At 34.2% G+C, this 16,952-nt stretch overlaps 1 long non-coding RNA gene across 1 annotated transcript; it reads right to left on the minus strand.

Annotated features, from left to right (window-relative positions):
- Positions 1 to 797: 797 nt before the first annotated feature.
- LOC115992828 lies at positions 798 to 8,027 on the minus strand. Its single transcript, XR_004092681.1, has 4 exons — positions 7,948 to 8,027; positions 7,031 to 7,178; positions 4,066 to 4,144; positions 798 to 1,442 (listed from the first exon to the last, which is right to left on the minus strand). It is a non-coding gene; the product is annotated as an uncharacterized LOC115992828 (long non-coding RNA).
- Between the last annotated feature and the right edge of the window lie 8,925 nt (positions 8,028 to 16,952).

Genomic DNA, 16,952 nt, shown 5'->3' on the forward strand with positions numbered 1-16,952 from the left:
CTAGGAAAAAATGTCCTAGTTCGTTGCCCAGCATTAAATTTTTAAACATGGAAACTAGGGTAACGGAGTCATAAAACCCCAAAACATCCCCTAGCAAGGTCCAACAATCCAAGAAAAACTCATACAAGTAACAAGAAGTTTGAAACCCTTTATAATGAACACATACAGAAGCACATGTTCACTTTTCGCACCGTATAGAAGCGCAAACCCTTAGTGATGTTGGCAATCACTTTTCGCATGAGCAAATTGAGAAACGCAATCCCAGCTACACTGTTTAGGACAACTTTAAATTACAATAATATTTTTTTTTTTTAATTTGGAAAAGAAAAACCAACAAGACTACTCAAAAGGATGTTTCATTGACAAGCAACAAAATCAGATCAACCTTAGTTAAAACACTACAAATGCGTCAACGCTAGAATTAAGCAAACTCTAAGAATGCAGCCTGGGAGAACACAAATCCCAACCTCCAATAATAAAATATAAATTAAAAAAAAATGATTATGTAGAAATTAACAAAAACATGCCTTAAATAGCACAACTGCAGTCTAAACTCAGAATCAATTAAAACCATGTTGAGAGTGAAGAAATTAATTAAATTAAAATCACAGAAATGCATAAGAGGGGCAACATATTGAATTCTTTTTCCATTTAGCTTTATTTTTATAATATTTTAGTTAGTTTTCTAGTTTGCAAACTATTCAGTAAACTAGCATCTCGAGTGTCTAAAACTCGAGTTCCAAGATAGAAATCGAGTTTTTAAAACTTAAGTTCCAAGATAGAAATCAAGTTTTTAAAACTCGAGTTGTAAGTGGTGGGAGCGGATGTAGAAAAAAATCCACGTGGAACTCGAGTTTTTAAGACTCGAGTTCCACCATTTACTTTCCTGTGCTGCTTCTTCTTCCCCTGTTCTTCTTTCCTTCAGCCCGTGATTCTTCTTCGTCGAATCTGCGTTCTCTAGCCCGTGATTCTTCTTTATCGAATCTGCGTTCTCCAGCCCGTGATTCTTCTTCGTCAGATCTACGTTCTCCAGAGAGGTTTTCGGATCTGGTACTTCTGCTTCTTCTTCCCTTGTTCTGCTTCTTCTTCCCATTTCTAGTTCCCCAGTTCTACTTCTTCTTCCCATTTCTGGTTCTTCATCTTCATCGCCATCTTCGTTCGTCTTCTTCTTTGGAACTCAAGTCTTTAAGACTCAAGTTCCATGTGGCAAAAACTTGTCCATCTCAGCAATCAGAACTCAAGTCTTTGAGGCTCAATTTTTCCTCCGAACTTGAGCCTATGAGGCTCGAGATGTTATTTTCCTCATTTCTTCCCAGATCTTGCTAACTAACTATATAGTGTGGCAAACTCCTGCTATTCTACAAATTACCTCCAACATATTGATGAGCTTAAGTTCTAAAATGTTGTGAGAAACATGCTGGGCAGTGCAGGAGAAACGCAGCCTGAAGTACAAACAATGCAAGCACCAATTATACATTTACCAGCAAGCACCAAGTGAATGTTTAAACTCTTTAACACATAATAATCAGCCAGTAAGCAATAAGGGAAAGAAAAGTTTTACATATATGTGCTCCTAAAAAAAGAGAACCAAATTAAACTAGAAAAGCCAACTTTGCCGCAACATACATATATCTCAAAAAAACTAACAAGCACCAAAAAATACATAAAATGAATTGAATGAACATGGGCTAATATCATGTTTATGGGAACAGTATATTAAAATATCTAAAAGCACATAGTGAGAAGCCAAATTTGCTGCAACAAACTCCTTAAAAAGTGGAAGCTGACAAAAAGGGACAGGAAATAGCAGACAAGCACCAAAATCTATAAAACAAAAAACTGAGCAAGGGTTAGAATCACAATAGATTGAACGTGGTGTCAAGCTTGAAAGACTCGTTAGCAAAAAGTGACATCAAGAAGAGAACCAAAGTAATCCAGAAACCAGAATCTATAAAAATATATCTTAACAAGGAATTGTATAGTATCATGTTAGAAAGAACAGTATATTGAAAGAAAAAGTGAGGTAAAAAAGAATTAGAGAGGAGTTAATTCAATAGTTCACCACAAATAAGAGAATATCAACACTAAATCAATCACAAAAAAAACATGCTGACTAGTACTTAAAACTACACAAATACACACAAATTTTGAAACTAGAAAGAAAATAATTCCACAATTACCAGCAACAACAGCATATTGAAAAGAAAAGTGAAATCAAAAGAATCTTATAAGAGAACAAGTGAATTCAACAAGCTAAGAATCTTAAGCATACAACAATTTAAATGCAGACCCCAAGCCACAGCCCCCCAGGCAGAGGATTATATTAACCTAATACAAACAAAAAAATTAAAAAAATCTATTGTTTGAGGAGTGATGTTTAGTTATTGAACAAGAGACTCAAAAGCAGAACTGAAAAAAATAAAATAACAAAAGGCAGAACTCCACCACCACCGTATGATCGTTATTTCTACACCCCTTACTCCTCCTCTTATGACTACCCCTGTAAGAATTTGAAAGAAAAAATCTCTAGGTTAGGCAGGGATCAAATTCAGACCCATACATTTGTTAAACATAGTAGTCTCCACAATGCAATTGCAACCACTAATCCCCCACTGGGATATTTATAATCACCTTGTGATTGTGTGCACTTCCCACTGGACTACATAGGCAATCTGCTTATTATTATTTAATCAGTTTTTTTTTGTAAAAGTACACCTTCAAAAAGGTAATGCTTTGAAAAGATGCACGTTCCTTTTTAATGATGAAAATAAACTATGCTGCTTTTTTTGTGGTGTGTTTGGGGGGGGGGGGGGGGGGTAGAGAGAGAGAGAGAGATGACACTTCAATTTTAAGGTGGTCAATGAGACCTCACATGGTGTTCAAACTATGACCTCCTAGCAGAATAACTTGGAATTGCCTGCAACAGGACAGACATTCCACAATAAAGAAAAGTAAAAAAGAACTCCTAAATTAATGCTTGGGTATTACAATCAGTTCTGATACACCAGTTATATGACTTCCATTGTTGCTTCCATGCTCCTCCATCACCAATGTGCTAGCCCAAGCTTGGGGCAGACAGTTTCAGTTTCAGTTTCAGCTTAGTCCTTGCTCTAAGGAGAGGTGGAAGAGCCTTGACCAAGCCAAGCCATGTCCATGTGAGATTTTGAAACATAGAAGGCGTTTGGATAGAAATTATAATTCCTGCGTTTGTGTTTTTTTTTTTTAAATCCAGCACCTCTTGCACTGTTCATGGGACATGAACAATGCCATTAGGCAAATGCACAGTGATTTCATTAATGAGTAACCGGAAAATATTTTTTTATTGTTTTCAGTTTTTAATTTTCAGTTTTCAGCAAAATAAACGGTATCCAAACGCACTCATAAAAGAAGTTATTAAAAAGGAGCCCATGCAAATGAAACATGAAATTAATGCAACGCTAGGCTGCATCAAGAAAAACCATGAAAGCATGTGATAAGAGGCGTCTAACATTCTTAAGTAAGGTAATAAGGACTAACAAGAATGCATATGAAATGGAATACAGGTCTATCAATGGATTTATTCTGGTCAAGGAAAATGGGATCACCCATCCCATTCAAAAGGATCATGATGCACCCACTTTAGCATCATATTATTGTATTGGCATCTAAATCATATAAAGAGACTACTTTCATCTCAATGAATCTAGTTGACCAAAGAATAAAACTTTTGCGCTACATGCACAAGTGCAGAAAGGATCAATCAGGAAAAGGAATCTCTCCATTTCAAGGGTTCATCCATTTCGTCCATTTCATGGTTCATATTTTATTTTACAAATCTAAAGGTGTATAGATAGACTACAACATCATTTAAAATTTTAAATGACGTGACAGTCTGTACATTGTTAGATGCAGAAAATGAAATCTGAACCCTGAAATGGAGAGGATCTTGTTCCGATTAATCATATAGAAAAAATGATGATGACAAAAACAAGATAAAAAAGCACAATAACAAGCACCCAAACTATTCTTTTAGATGATGGTATTCTACAATATCATTAAATTTAAATTTCAACAAACAATCTGTACCTTGGTTTTGTTGTTGTGGTCATATTATTTTCCATCACTTGTTGTGACCATTACCCAATCAGTACCAAATATATTAACCCTGAAGACAAGAAAAACACCACACAACTTTACAAGGAAAATTTTTTATGTACTTTTGGACAGCAAAGATCACCTGCAGCAACTCTAATAGTTAAATAAAATAGATCTGGTAAAAAAAATAACTAAAGAGACCTTAACAATAATATGGCACTAAATATATCACAGCACTTCCCAAAATTTACAGAAAGCCAGAGGACCAAATTTACAGAGATCAATCTATAATTCAAATCGGGTATTTAGGCTCTTAAATGTCAAAGAAGATTGTCAAAAATAATAATAAAAAATGGGTCCATACAGTCAAAGAACATAGAAGGAATGACTTGCCTATAGTATCTATGAGATAGAGTATCAATATGCCCAAATCAAAATTTAAATACTTTCTTCTAAAATTTTGGACAAACAAATATCAAGCATAAAAGAGACAAGCATTTATTTACCGCGAGAGCTTCTTGCCTGGTAGGTCTCTGCAGGTGGAATCTAAAAATCAATTAAGCAGCCATAAAGGGCAGACCTTCAACGGTCAAGCCGTAAAGGGCTAACCTTAATTACTTTAGCACCCACAACAGCTCCAATTACTTTAACACTCAAACTTCTTTCAATTGACACTTTACTTGATTAGACATTTGAATCTTATACCAGAACATCACTTAAGCTCATTTTTCTTTTCTTGTCAATGCCCCTGACACCTTCAACTTTAATTAGAAGGGGAGAGAAGAAAATTTAAGAAAACCTTGACAAAAGAATGAAGGTAAAATCAGATATTGTTAAGAGAAATTTGGACTTTTTGCAGAATTAACCAATAATAACAAAACAACATCCTCATGACCAATTCAGAGGACAGGAGTGGAGGCTATATTCAAAGCCACATAAGAAAGAGACTCCCACAACAAATCTAGCGGGGTTCTGTACATGTTCAGTGTTCTAAGATTCTTTGGATCACTCCCAAGAAAATATGCATCAGACAACAAGCAATAGTAAGCTTGGAAGCAAGCAAAATTGCTAGGAAATCCAACAAGAAATTTAAACCAGTCAAGACCTACTGTAAATGACTAGGCAATATTTTGAGCCACCAGACAATTTTATTTTGGATAAGTAATGTAATTTTTACTGCCATAAAAAAATAGTCACCCAAGTATACAGGGAGTATACAACTGGGGACCATACGATTAATCACACAAATTACATGATTTTATCAAAACACTAACAGACCATAAAGACTGACTATGCAAAACTGAGATCCTACTTATCAAAAAAAAATTGCAAAACTGACATCCATTCCAACAAAATCTTAACTCAACTAAACACAACTCGTGAAGCAAATCTATATAAGACTGCCCTTAAACAACAAAATTACAATATTTCCATATGGCTATGAACCTAAAGAAAGTCAAACTATCTTATTTTATAAAAAATAAAAAAAAAATTTGGGACTGTTCATGAACATAAATTTCCATATATGTCAGGCCTTTTAATCTGACATGTTTTATACTACTTACTCTTTAGGATTGTTCAAATGATGACCTTTATTTCTGCAAAAGAAAAAAAAATCCCAAGTGGCTTGGTCTAGTCCTTCCTCACTTATTATCAACATAGACATGGCATACTGATTAACTGATTCAATTCAGTCATTTGATGAAGCCAACAAAGATTGTTTCAGAAATACAGAAGGCCCAAACACATTATTAATCGTTGGCAACCTGAACGTGGAACAACATGGACAAAATCTAGGCAAGGTATTTTTGGTCAAGCCTTTAAGTTAGAATCAAGCCAGGCAGTTAATCAAAATCAGCCATCAACAAGGCCAATGAGCTCTAATTCAAATGGCACTTGCTTCTCCCATACGAGTAGATTGAAGGCGAAGTTGTGGGTTTAAAACCCCATTGGGTGCATGTGAAACTTATCAACCTAAAAACATTGATCATTAAATAGAGAAGTTATCTGACTTTAACAACATCAGTTTGGACTTTTATTATTACATTTAGCATGTCATACAATCATCCAACCAATTGGATGGTAAAACCATTACACCCGTGACCAAACGTTTTCAAGGATCAATGGCCTAGAGGTATAAAATATCACAAAGTAATCCTTTTATAGTTCAATTTTGTTTTCAATGGGGAATTTAGTGAAGTGGGAAGTTGTGAGGAACAACCAAAAACTAAAGTGCCAGTCATGAAGACCTCTAGAGAAATTGTGGGGTTCACACAGCAATTAAGGCCACTAAACAAAAGTATTCAGGGCATACCACAGAACCACTCATAATGACCCTGCAAATCCTATTCCTACCTATAGCAATGTTTCTCGGATTTTTTAAAAAAATAACCATAAATCCGAAACAATATTATTAGTTGGGCAACTTTCCAAACTATTTGCATTTCTAGCAATTCGAGTCTTAGACTCGATTTTGCCTAAAAATGCACTTGAAAATCGATTCGAGCAAATTCGAGTCTATTAGACTCGAATTGTTAGAAATGCAAATAGTTTGGAAAGTTGCCCAACTAATAAAATAGTTTGAAGGATTTAGTTATTTAAAAAAAAAATCCATGTTTCTCTAATCTCTTGTTTCTCTTTTTTTATTGATATTTTTGTTGGGGAGGGAAATGGGGAGTGCAAAAGTTTTCCTAAATCATTCTGCTATGCCCATCTCTAATTCACTACTCTTGGTGATTACTGGGTAGAGACAAATTGACAGCAATAAATAATCCATGATAGTATCTTCTATAGCATATTAACAAGCATATGGATACTGAAACCAGCAAATTGAAATACAGAACTAGATGCTGACTGTTGCAAGCTTCCAGAAGGAGTGGGAGCATTTGGAAGCATGCACACTGTATGAGAATGAAGGTGCAGGAATTACAAAGCCAGGTGCATTAGCATATCTTACTTGGGCAGGTCCTTGCATTAAACCAGGTGTACCTGCACCCGGAGCAGAAGCAGAAGCAGCAGCAATTGGAGTTGAGGGGGGCGCTGCTAGATGACACTCCAATAGACAAACCAGATACAGGTGCTTGAGAAGTTGGTCGCTGCCTTTCCTGTGTTAACCAAGCTAAGAATCTTGAGCATAAAACAATTTAAATGCAGAACTGAAAAAAAGAAAATAACAAAAGGCAGAACTCCACCACCACCGTATTATCGTTATTTCTACACCCTCCTCTTACTCACTACCCCTGTAAGAATTTGAAAGAAAAAACCTCTAGGTTAGGCAGACCCATACATTTGTTAAACATAATAGTCTTCTCCACAATGCAATTGCAACCACTGGGATTTTTATTTATAATCACTTTGTGATCATGTGCACTACAGGGGCAATCTGCTTATTATTGTGTAAAAGTACACCTTGTTTGAAAAGATGCACATTCCTTTTTTTTCCTTATTTGGTGGTTCCCAAGCCTTCAAAATCAAAACTCTCTTTTTAACCATATATATACATATATGCATACAAAATTAATATAAAGCAAAAGCCTGATTAAGTTTTAAAGCAGAAAACCATTTAAACAAGTGTGTCTCTCTCAAGTTTATGAGGTGATTTCAAATCAGGGCACAAATCGGACTTTTATATGATCTTTGACAACCTCTCTCAATTTTTATTTTTTTTTAATATTCTAGCAAAATCGACACAGGAAAATTAAAACCCTAAATAAAAATCTGTAAAACTTAAGGAAAGGACAGAAATTTTAATAAAAATACCAACTACAGCGGCCAAAGTTTCACTAAGAATTCCTGACCCAAACCAAAAAAAAAAAAAAAAATGTTTAATTTTATTGAAGCGGGAAGAAAAAAGATAAGGCAAGAGATACTGACCAGAGAAATAGACGAAAAGGTTCTCAAAACTCGCTTCACTGACTCAGTAGGCCATGGCGACGCTACTCGTTGCCTGTCTGCATGCCTAAATGGTAAATACATGATACCCTTATACCAATACCCACTGTGCCACTTAAATAACGGTACGCTCTGTTTCCTTTGGTGGAAAATGGAATTGTGTGGAAATTTTTAAATTCCCTAAACTACCCCCTAAAATTTGAATTTTATACCAGAGTTTCATCATTTCAATTTTACCCCTGAGTGGATTTGCCTTCTTTTTTTCTTTTTTCTTTTTTTAAGAAAAAAATCTGCTTTTAGTTTATACAATAAAATGTCATTTTCATTATCTCACGTCAATCAATTATTTAAAATTTTCTTAGGTTACAAAGATTGAGAAATGCTATGTCCATAATATTTTCATAACAAATTCTAAGTGACAGGTTATTACTGATTGTTATTGTTGAAATAAAAAAGTAATCTCAATGGTAGGTTCAATTTTGGTGAGTTATTTAAAATTTTCTTAGGTTACAAAGATTGAGAAATGCTATGTCCACAATATTTTCATAACAAATTCTAAGTGACAGGTTATTACTGATTGTTATTGTTGAAATAAAAAAGTAATCTCAATGGTAGGTTCAATTTTGGTGAGTTTGGTTCAACTTTTTGAAATTGGGCTTTTTGAAAAAGTGGGGTTTTCAAAAAACGCAATATGAAATTGGACTTTTTGAAAAAGTGAGCGTTTGGTAAAAACTGTTAAAAAGTATTTTTTTGAAAAAGTTGAGTATTTGGCTAGCACTTATAAAAGTGGTGGTTTGAGTGGAAAATTATCAAAAATGACAAAATGTGTATATATACAAAGGAGTTTATTTCATACTTAGGCTGCATTTGTTTTGGCAATAAAAGGAATCCGAAAATCATTTTACACCACAAGGCATGTTTGGGAACAGCCGGAAAATTCAGTCAAACGGAAAATGATTTCCATTAACCATAAAATATCAAGCCTTTCGGTGTAAAATCAATTCCTTTTCTATTTTACCTTCAAACTAATTACACCCATTTTCAGCCTACCTGAACTGAGAGAGAGAGAGAGAGAGAGAGAGAGAGAGAGAGAGAGAGAGAGCTTGAACCTGAGACCTGAACCCCATTGCTGATTGAAGCTTGCCGCCGCCTGAAGCCTGCCACCACCTGAAGCATGTTGTCGCCGCCCTCTAAATCGCACCACCACCAAGATTGCACCCCAACACTAATGCCACCATCTAGATCGTCACCACCCAAAACCGATCTCGTTCTCGACCCAAAGCTCATCGACGCCTTCGTTCTCGATCCAAAGCTCATCGGCGCTGTTGTTCTCGTTCTCGTTTTCGACCCATAGCTCATCAGCACCATCGATCTCGTCATCTCAATCTTATCGCCCATAACCGATCTTGTCGCCCATGACCCATGACCGATTTCTCTCTTTCTCGCTCTACCTCTCTCTTTCCCTCAGTTTTCGATCACTCTCTCTTCCCCCCTCTCTCAGTTTGACCAAATTTTTTAGTTTAATGAATTGTTTTGAGCAAATTTTTGTTTCTTTAAGTGTATATATTGAAATTTTCCGTAATAAAATCTGTTTGGATGCTGAGAAAATGTGAAAAATTTGTAGGGAAATAGCATTTTTAGAATGTTACCAAACACCGAAAATCATTTTCCGAACTATTTTCCATTGCACAACCAAATACCTGGATTTTATTTTCCTTACGGGAATTCACTTTCCCCTGCATTCATTTTACACTCGGAATTCGATTTACATTGAACCAAACGCAGTCTTAGAATCAACTTCTTCTTCTTCTTAATAATAATGATAATAATAATAATAATAATAATAATTACTTCATGTTAATAATAAATGACTCTCTTAATAACAGATTTTGTAAAAAAGTATTTGACTCTAGCATTTCTCTTTTCAAAAAGTGTTATGTCCACAATATTTTCACAATAAATTTTTACAATATTGTGAACTAGCGTTACTCAAATATATTCTATTCTTTTAATATATTTATTGGCACCTTGCCCCACACCCAACCCAACCCATTTCCCTTTTTTTTTTCTTTTTTTCCTTCCGTTTTTCCTCAACCACAAGAGCCAACCCTACACCTTTTGTAACGCTCTAGCTCAATTCAAGAGTAAAGAAAAAAAAGGGGGGGGGGGGGGTTGGGAGGGTTAGATATTTTAAGGAGCCACACGTGTGACCCCACCTACCCTACTCCCCTCAACCACACATCTCACAAGTATCCTCACTCTCTTGGTCGGCCACTCATTTGCTTCTTACCTTTTCTTCTTCTTCTTCTTCTTCTTCTTCTTCTTCTTCTTTATTTTTATTTATTTTTTAATTTTTTTTCATACAACAAACACTCATCTTTGTCACTCTCTCATCCCTTTCCACAGTTCCCACTCCATAGCACCACCTCCACCATCATTTTCCGACAAGGATCACCGGAAAACTCCATAGGAAAAAGGTAAGGCTCACTCATCTCTAAAGGAGTTTGTTTCAAATCAGAAAGATTCACCTAAGGTAATTTCTCTTAATTTCACCAAAAATCTTCAATACATCTCCCTCTTCGTAACCCCAAAACCAAATGGGAATTGAAGTCATATTGATGCATCAGAACTCCTCCTCATTACTTAACCTCAACTGTGTCGAAAGATTCAGATCGGGTTGTTGAGAGTGAGATTGGCAGTGGAGGTTTCGACATATTGTAGCTATTATTTTCCGTGTTTGTCTTTTCAGTTTTCAATGTATTTTGTGGTTAGTGAGATTAGGGTAATTTGGGTCATTCCTTGCATTTCCAATAGTAATATTGATCAAAAGCGTTTTTGCGATTGCAAAAGCTCCTCAAACCTGCTTTCATCCAAAGGCTCAATTCTTTGCATTTCAAAACGCAGCTTTTTTGAGAAAGCACATTTTGAAACCTTACCAAACGCTTGATTTATTTTTTTGGTTTCAAAAAGCGCTTTTTGCCGTCTGAAAGTGCAAACAAACGGGCACTTTAAACCAATAACAACTAACCATTATGATTTGTTGTGAAAATATTATGGACGTATCACATCTCTACAAAAATAACGTGACATAAAGAAAATGATGTGATGTCATTTTATTACACATGGCAAGTTTATGCGACACTTACTCATTGATTACTTTAAAATAAATATATTTTCCGAAAAATGTTATCTCATTTTCAGGTGCTTGTTTGCATGTAAATAGAGGGGGAATTGCTAATGCAAAAGTAATATAAATCCAGAGGATAAAATCCAAATTATAAAATTTCTGGGTATAAAATCCAAAGACCTTCAAACTTTAGGTGTGTAGTTTGCACTTTAACCCTAATTTTTTTTTTCTTTTCATGTGGTGGAAATGAGGGAGGATACAAAAGGGTGTGTGTGGAGGGGGGATTTAAACCCTAAGGGTCCGTTTGGTTAGAGGAGTGAAAAAGTGGGAGGATGAAAAATTGTGGGAGGATGGAAAAGTGAGAGGATAGAAAATATTTGGTTTTCCCTCTTGTGTGTTTGGTTGGAGGGGTGGAAAAGTGGAAGGATGAAAAACTCTTTTGTTTGGTTGGAGAGAAAAAGGGAAGGATGGAAAATGTAATATATATAAATTGACTATTATACCCTTGTTACATAATATATAAGAAATAGATTTATTTGTACTCATTAAATGATATAAAATTTACCACATCATACATATAAATTTATATTATTATAATGTAAAAATTACAATAGTGTACATATAAATTTAATTGGGCAAAAGATTTTGCAACCAGGAAAAACGTGGTCAACAAATTTACACTACATTCAGCCCACAAAAACGTTGTTGTGCTTATTAAATAAGGCAAAAAAAAAAAAAAAGAAAAAAAAAAGAAAGAAAAGGAGAGAAAAGAACTTGGACGTTGCTGTGCTGTGAGAAGGTAAAGTGATAAGGATGAGAAGAGGCAAAAGTCGTCAGGTCATGAATAAAGTAAGGGGTAGGTGAGAGGGTATTTGTGTACAATGCATTTCACAACACTTTTCCCTCCCATTTTCCTCCCAATTTAGGAAGGATAAAAAAAGTGGGTCTAGGAGGGAAAATTTTCTCCCTCATTTTCTGTCTCGCCTATTTTCTTTTCTCAACCAAACAGTGGAAAATAGCATAATTTAATAAAATGTAGAGAGAGAGAGAAAGAGTGGATAATTTTATAAAATGTAGAATAAATTAGATAGTATTTTTTAAGAATAAGTAAAATAGATAATTTGATATAGAATGCTTTGAAAAGTGGTTTTATAAAATAGAAAAAATTGTTTTTTATTCTTAAATTGATAAGAGTTTTTGCATGAGTTAATGGTAATGCTCTTACTATCCCAAATTGCCTCCACAATATGAGTTTGAATACTATTTTTCAAATTTTGTACATTTTTAGCTTGATTTGTTTAAAGATAATTGCAAACATTATAATGCACAAATTTCCCAATTTGGACCTTGTTATCTACCATAAAAAGTACAAAATTCAATCCCTTTTTTCTTTACCTTTTTTATAATTATAAAATTAAAATCCAAGCATATCAGAAAAAAAAAAATCCTAATCATATTCTATGATCAGACAAAAGTAGCCTATCAAAAGATAAATGAAATTATCGTGATTACACTAGTAGAAAGGAACCCTTATTCTCAATAAATTCCACAAGAAATATTAAAGGAAACCAAAATTACAAAATAAACAATCAATTTTCAGCATAATAGTCAAAAATAATAATATTTTCCAATATTCAAGAGATTAGGATTTTATTTGAGGAGGACAACAATCAACAACAAATTATCAGAAAGCAAAGAGGGCAACACTTGAGAGGAGACAAAGACCGCAACAACAAGAAGAAATTAAGTCTGAGTTTGTAAAAATAAAGAGTAGCATTATTTTTTTTATTAATTATTATTTTACACAGCTGTAACAAAGCTTGTAAAATCTTGTTTTGAAAACTTAATTTCAATTATAATTGTGAAATAATAAAACGTGATTTCACAATTTAATTAAAATTGTATTTTTAAAATATATTTTTAACTAATGTGGCTTAGTGTGCACTTTTTATTTTATTTATTTTTTAATATTATGAGAATACCTAAAGCATTTTTAACTAATAGGCTAAGTGTGCCTTTTTTTTTTTTTTTTAATTTTTATGGAGAAGGAGTGAGAGACCAGGGTTTGATTTTATTTATTTATTTATTTTAATGAGAATGAAGTCATAATTACCTCCACGGGAATTAATTCCAAGATTTCAATGTGACCATTGGCAGAGGCGGCTGTATGTGGAAGACAGGGTATTCAAATGAGTATCCTGACCTGAAAAAAAAAAATTTATATATAATATTTTTATAATTATTTTGTTTTGACCGCTCAAATTTTTTTTTACCACCCTAACAAATTTGAATACCCTAAATTTTATTTAAACCCAACCAAATTAAACTTAATTGGTCCCTTAAACAAAGACAAAAGGCCTAACAACAACAAATTAATTTTCTTGCTCTAAAATCTAGAAAGAAAAGAAAAACCTATGGAAGCCCAACAATAATCTTAGAAAATCAAACAAATAAAAGCCCCATTTGAACTTACTCCAACATTCCTTCTTATGAAGCCAAAAATGATTGTCAATTGATAACCTTGTCGGAGCTTAAGATGAGGTCACATTTCCCGCAAAGATGAGAAAGAAAGACACCAGAGTGGCGTTAGCCAACGGTTCTCCAATGATAAAACCAGAAGAATTCTCAATATCTCTCAGAGAATTAGAATATAATTCTGTATGTTTGAAATTGTGTACCTTTCTTTCGGTGCTTGGTGACTTATTTATAGCCTTAGTATAGCTGTTGGAATCACCATTATGAGTGTAACCATCGGTGCCCTCTTAATGGCTCTCTTGGCTGTTTTGAGTAAAGTCTGCCTGAACTTAAATGGAGGTTTAACTAGCTCATGATTGGTCTTTCTAACTGTTGGAGCCCGTCGGTTACAAAACCATTAATGATTACGCCATTAATGCTAAATGGTCGTCTTCTCATATGACAACCCATGGATGGGATGCTCGTCATTTGTTATGACAATCCTATAGATGTAATACTCATTCGTTGCTTGGACGATCCCATAATTTTAGTATTCGTCACCTTTGCCCGAATTAAAATATATTGGCAGTTTGGCACAACATAAATAACCAAATTTAAAAAAAAAAAAAAAAAAAAAAAAAACACACACAAACACAAACCTAAGAGAGAAGTAAAGAATATGCCTTGTGGGGGGTTTCAGTTAGTTGAACTAGTAAAGTTTTTTATAGTTGAACAAGAGATTTGGGGTTCAATCCTTGTCTATACCAAAAATCGATTGATGTCTTGGTCTGATGATAAAGAGCTATCATCAGGAGCAGATACCATAAATTGAAACTCTCTCAAAAAAAAAGAAAAAAAAAGAAAAAGAAAAGAAAAGTAAAGAATGTTGCGGCTTGCCTCCTTTTCCACTTTTCCTTAGAACCTTTGCTCTACTTGATCTCAGCTATAGGTACTATTGTATTGCTTACCCCCCCCCCCTCTCTCTCTCTCTCTCTCTCTCTCTCTCTCTCTCTCCTTCTCTCTCTCTGTGTTTTGATTTCTCACTTTTGCTTATTGATTGTGATTGGACATTATGGATTATTGGACTGAAATCTGACTATGATATTTTTGTTGGATTGTGAGTCTATGATTAAGTGACTTTTTTTCTTTTCTTTTCTTTTTTTTGTTGAGAATATATGACTAATGCCCTGTTTGGATTTTTATTTTTCATCACTCATCACTAATCACTCCTCACTTAACTTATCATCACTCAATATTTTTTCAATGTTTGTGGGACCCATGCCTGACACACTCACAACCCCTAATAACTCTCTCTCTCTTTGTGTCATCTCTTTCTTTTTGGTCTTTTTTGCATTGGGTTGTATGGAGACCTCCCTCCACCCTTTTCGGCTGACGAAGACAAGTCCAGCAACACCACCGTTTGGTCCAACAGTGCTAAGATGGCTCCGCCGACTCTCTGCAAGTCCTTATCGGTCTTCGCTCTACCGCAGACCATTCTTAAATCTCAAACCAAGGCCAAAACCCAGTGAAAGAAGAAGAGGGTGATGGAGGCAGAGGTAAGGAGGGAGCTCGAACCCAGTGGAAAAAAAAATAATAAAAATAAAAATAAAAATAAAAATAAAACCCGGAAACTTTCAGTGAGACCTGCCTCTACAATCTCATCTCCTTTGCAAAATTTCAGTACTTACCCACTATTCTATACACATTTTCACACTAAGAAACTTTTTATCTATTTTTCTCTATCTCTTCTCTCTCTCTCTCTCTCTCTCTCTCTCTTTTTCTTGCTTGGGTTATGGATTGTGAGAGATGAGAATGTGAATCTGATTTGACTTGGTACACAAAGATTGCAAATTTCTTAACTTTCAAAGATCTGGAAGCCTTCTTGGTCTTTGATTTAGATTTGTGTTTGCCAAATTTTTTTTTTTTAATTTTTTTTAATAAAGGTTATGATCTTAAACTCCAAAACCCACCAGTGTGATAGGAAAAAGAAAAAAAGAAGAAGAAGAAGAAGATCACCAAACCCAAAGAGAGAGAGAGAAAAAAAAAGGGTCAAAAGTTACGGCTGACCTCTGACCGTGGGACTCAGTATGTTGTTTTAATTACAGAAATGCCATTAAAAACAGAGTTATGGAAATTGAAAACATATTTTAGGTGTTTTCAGTTTCCATAACTCTGTTTTCAATGACATTTTGGTAATTAAACACACATGGAGGGATCCACTAGACAGGGTCAGTCGCAACTTTTGACCTTTTTTTTTTCCACTATTCTTTAGTTGTTCTTTCTTCTTTTCTTTTTTTTTCTTCCTTTTCGCTCTTGTCAGTTCGTTCTTCCTTTTTTTTTTTTTTTTTTGTTCTTCATCACATAATATTTTTGGTCTTCGCTCAGTTCTTTCTTTCTTTTTCTTTTTTTTTTTTCTTTTCTTTCACTGGTCTCCGTTAGCTAGGGTTTTTTTTTTTTTTTTTTTTTTTTTTTTTTTTTTTTTTTTTCACTAGGTTCGGTGAGTTTGGGTACAGGGGGTTGAAGGGAAAAAAAGAAAAAAAAGAAGTAAAAGTTGCACCAAGTTACAGGTATGGGGCCCACAAATAGTTGAAAATTTTGAGTGATGGTGCCAAACACACTTTGTGTAGAGTGATGGGGTATTTTAAGTGATAAGTGATGAGTGATTAAAAAAAAATCCAAACAAGACCTAAGTGACTTTGTGGACTATTGTAAGTGTGCGTTTGGCATGGCTTAAAAAGCAAGCTTTTTTTACTATTTAGTTTATTTTTGTTACTATTCATGGGTCCCATTGCATTTTTTGGTACTATTTATGAGTCTCACTATACTATTTTAATTACCTTTTAGTTTTATTTTTTTCAGTAAAAAGTTTTCAGTTTCAGTTAAATAAGCTGTTCCCAAACTGACTCTGAGTATATTATAATTCATGTTAGTGTCATAGTACCAGCGCATAGTCTTATAATTTTAAGTATTTGTTTAGTGTTATGAAATATGAATAATTAATTTGTCGAGTCATCCCACATCGGTAAGGTGTGATATTGAGAAGGGGTTTATCACTTACTCTACGACACTAATTGTTGCATGCAGTTTTGGTGTTAGCGTGTGAGTGTATTCCTTTATATATGTGTGTGTGTGTTTCTCAAATAAAAAATAAAAAAATAAAAAATTTGTTGAGAATTGAGTGGTTGTGTTCACATGGGTCAAACCAGTGGAACTGTGGTCTTTTAAAAAAAGTTTAAAGACTAAAGAGTAAAGACAAATTTTTTGGGTGGTGAAAGACAATTTTTTTTTAATTGAATTGTTTACTTGAATTCTTAATAAACAAATGTTATGAACACAACAAAAATTCTTTAATACAATTAAAAGACTACTAAATTGAGTTGATTTGTTAAATAAAAGAATTGTATTA

This window comes from Quercus lobata, chromosome 5 (assembly GCF_001633185.2).
Source record: "Quercus lobata isolate SW786 chromosome 5, ValleyOak3.0 Primary Assembly, whole genome shotgun sequence".
NCBI lineage: Eukaryota > Viridiplantae > Streptophyta > Magnoliopsida > Fagales > Fagaceae > Quercus > Quercus lobata.